We start from the raw sequence: 3,604 nt of genomic DNA, 5'->3' as shown, positions 1-3,604 counted from the left end.
CAAAAAAACCCCCCAACCCCAACATCAACCGAAGTAATAAACAAAACAAACAAATAAAGTAAAAACAAACTAGGCACATACCCTCAAGTGTTTTACGCTGTGAAGGTCGAGCGCACAGGTCGCATCTTTCAGAAATCGCAATTATAAACAAGCTGGCGGTCACGCTATAATTGATTGCCACTGTCTCTCTGTAAGCTGAAGAAATTACACAGCTCTGCGGCAACACACCTGTACAGGGAGGACAGGAGAGACGGACTTTTAAGGTGGGAAATGTAGCTTTTGTTATATTTGTCAACCACTTATGATATACATGTATTGTAACAATAACATACCCCGGCGTAGCCAAGAGTATGCCGTGCGATGTTGTGTGCGCTTCAGTCCATGATAATGCCATCGTTATCTTGTGTTTGTATTTGTAGTATGAAATAGGGATAGCAAAAATCTCGTGTATTGTAGACTATTCTGTGCGGGACTTATAGACTGTGACTGACCTAATTTACTGCTTTATTAATTTCATTTTTCTACTTCGAAAGCAAAGACAATTTGCAACAAAATGATTCATTCTAAATGTAATGCATACATGCTTGTCTGACTGTCTTATATTCTTAAAATAAGGTTGTTTAAAATACTCATTTACTCATACTCATAGTGTATCATTTCTGGAGATTATTTAAACATGTTTTTACTACTTTATAGAATAAAATATTTCAAACGGAATTTTTCCATCCCCATCGCGGCCCTCTTTGTCATCTTCCACACTGACATCCAATTTTGGATGTCGAGGGTATCAATGGGTCTGCATTCACCCAATGTCTATCTCTCTGTCTGTCTCCGTCTTTGTCCCTTCGTACCTCTTTGTCTCTTTCTTTGTTTTAAAACTCTGTCTGTCTGTCTGTCTGTCTGTCTGTCTGTCTGTCTGTCTGTCTGTCTGTCTGTCTGTCTGTCTGTCTGTCTGTCTGTCTGTCTGTCCATTGCGGTGGGGTCGGGTCGGGTCAGGTTGGGTCGATCGCCCGACCAGTCGTCTGAAAACAAACAAGTTTCTTTTTGAGGCGACGAGTCGGCGCGATTGGCTTGTGCCATGATAGCCGCTTTGCGCCCTCAATCTGGCTAGCAAACCGACCCGACCCGACCGGATCCCCCAATAGGCACCCCATATTAGAGTCGGTGTAACCAAACTTGATTGTTTTGTTTCAAATCAGGGCTGAGTGGGTAAAGCATTTCCGTCTTAGAGAGGTTAAAACCCCCTGAAGGGTTTTAATATTGTGTATATTATTATATCATCGTCATCATCATCCTCAAGTGCCATCTGCGACAAACATCAGCGATCTTGGTTCTATATTCATTCCTTTGCTCTGATAGATAGATAGATAGATAGATAGATAGATAGATAGATAGATAGATAGATAGATAGATAGATAGATAGATAGATAGATAGATAGATAGATAGAGTCGAACCTACGTATGACGGAATCGCAAGGGAGCCAGACAATATTTCTAGTTAGACAAGGGAATTTAGGGGGAGATGGAGGGGGGTTTCAAAGGCCCAGCTGGTGGGATCAAGGGTCGCTTTGTCCGGTCGGCAAGCTGTGGTCAAAACTTCACACCTCTCAAGTGCTATCCTCTCAGATATTGACATGCGTCAGTCTTACTTATCCATTGCCACCAATGCTTGCATTTTTCAAGACCTCTGATTGACCTATTGAAAACAGAAACATTAATTTGAACATCTCCTTTGCTTCCACCCTTAGCCCCACCCATCGATGTCATAAACACAGTCAACCAATGCCACCCCTCACTGGCATGTAACAACGATTTGAGGAAGGATTTGAGGAACTCTTTTCTCAACTGGCCGTACGATAAGGGCAGCAGGCATTGGTCAAACTAATTTCACACCAGTAGCCTCTGGCTACCAATGAAAGTTTCCGTGCTGGAGTGCCACTCGAGCACTTTCACTGGCACTCGTGAGATAAGATAGAGATTTCATACCCACACCACCCTAACCATCTGCATCGCAAAGGGTTCACAGTTCACATAGATGGGGTAACATCTATACCCCTAAATTGCACCTCTACTTTGTCCTTCCTCGCATGGCGGCATGGCGTTATAAGTTTAGAGCCGGCGGAACCAAACTTTCGAGTTTTATTTCGAATCAGGGCGTTTTCCGTCTTAATAGACAGGTAAAATCCTCGGAAGAGAGCGGATTTTTCTTTCCGTTTTCGCGTTGGACAAGTTTCCGTTTTATACGGTAATTAAGTAATTAAATAGGAATTTGTCAAGAGCGGAGCAGGGAGATTCCGTTCAGACAGGTTTCAGTCTTACATAGGTTTGCCCCAAGGCAGGTTTGACTGTGTACATCTTCTTGGGTCGACCTGCACGTGGGCGTTCTTGGACTGATCCAGAGGCTTGATGGGGCTGCCTCAAGCGGACAATGGCAGAGTGTGACACTGCAAGCCTTCTGGCAACTTTTTGGGCTCCAACTCCATCCTGCAGCCATGCCATACTTCTTGCACGATCAAAGTCTCTCAGCTTTCGTCTCGTTGGCATGTTGATGCGATACTGGATTTTGCGCAAACGGCGGCTTATATTGCCACCAAAGTGAGCACATTTCGAGTCCTTACGCCAGCTTACGACGTGCACCAGAATTTAAACTGAGGTAGGCCTATGTCCGTGGTGTTGCACACAAGTCTATGAAAGACAGCAAATTTCGCTAAAATTCTCCGAGGATGTCCGTGCTGCACATGCTGGTTTTACCCATTTAGGATTAGCTTTGCAGTACGCATTGGTAACCAGAGCAAAACAAATTTTGAAACATTCATTGAGCTGTCTTTTTGGTCGGATATTTTTAAAAAATCAGGGCTGTCTGTCAAGGTTGTCCTTTACTTCATGTTGAAATCTCTCTCTCTCTCTCTCTCTCTCTCTCTCTCTCTAACCTGCCTTAATGGAAACCTGTATAACACGGAAACCTTTCTTAACGGAATCTCCCCGCTCCCCCCATGATATATTCCTCGTTAATTACCTGTGTAAAACGGAAATCTGTCCAACGCGGAAACGGAAAGACAAATCCGCTCCCTTCCAAAAGCGCCACGGCCATGCCGCTGGGCGAGGAAAGGGAGTTGGGGTGCAATTTGAGGGTGGATGTTACCCCATCATGTGAGCCCTGGGTGATGCAGATGGTCAGGGTAGTGTGGGTGTGTGAAATCTCACCACTGCCCGTGAAAGTGCTCGAGTAGCTAGCCACTACGGAAACTTTCCTGTGTAGCCAGAAGCCAGAGGTGTGAAATTAGATTGACCAATGCCTGCCGCCCTGATCGTACGGCCAGCCGAGAAAAGAGTTCCTCGAATCGTTGTTACATGATGGCAGTGAGGGGTGGCATTAGTTGACTGTGCTTGTTACACTGATGGGTGGGGCTAAGGGTGGAAGCAAAGGAGATATTCAGACGTTTCTGTTTTTAATAGGTCAAACGGTGGTCCTATGAAAGCCAAGAACTGGTGGTAATTGAATTGGAGTAAGACTGACGCATGTCATTATCAGGCAGGATAGCACTTGAGAGGTGTGAAGTTTTAACCACTGCTTGCCGATCGGACAGGCGATCCTTGATCCCAA

The 3,604-nt window shown here is 44.8% G+C and overlaps 1 protein-coding gene across 1 annotated transcript in view; it reads left to right on the top strand.

Annotated features, from left to right (window-relative positions):
- Positions 1–127: 127 nt before the first annotated feature.
- Positions 128–3,604, top strand: part of LOC101846793 (4-hydroxy-2-oxoglutarate aldolase, mitochondrial) — a 22,335-nt gene continuing 18,858 nt past the window's right edge. Inside the window, exon 1 of the mRNA XM_005091827.3 lies at positions 128–263. The gene's annotated coding sequence lies outside the window, so the exon portion shown is untranslated. The remainder of the gene's footprint in view (positions 264–3,604) is intronic.

The sequence above is a fragment of the Aplysia californica genome, unplaced genomic scaffold (assembly GCF_000002075.1).
Source record: "Aplysia californica isolate F4 #8 unplaced genomic scaffold, AplCal3.0 scaffold00036, whole genome shotgun sequence".
NCBI classification, from domain to species: domain Eukaryota; kingdom Metazoa; phylum Mollusca; class Gastropoda; order Aplysiida; family Aplysiidae; genus Aplysia; species Aplysia californica.
Note: the sequence above shows the minus strand (reverse complement) of the source record. Positions and strands in the feature narration are given on the sequence as shown.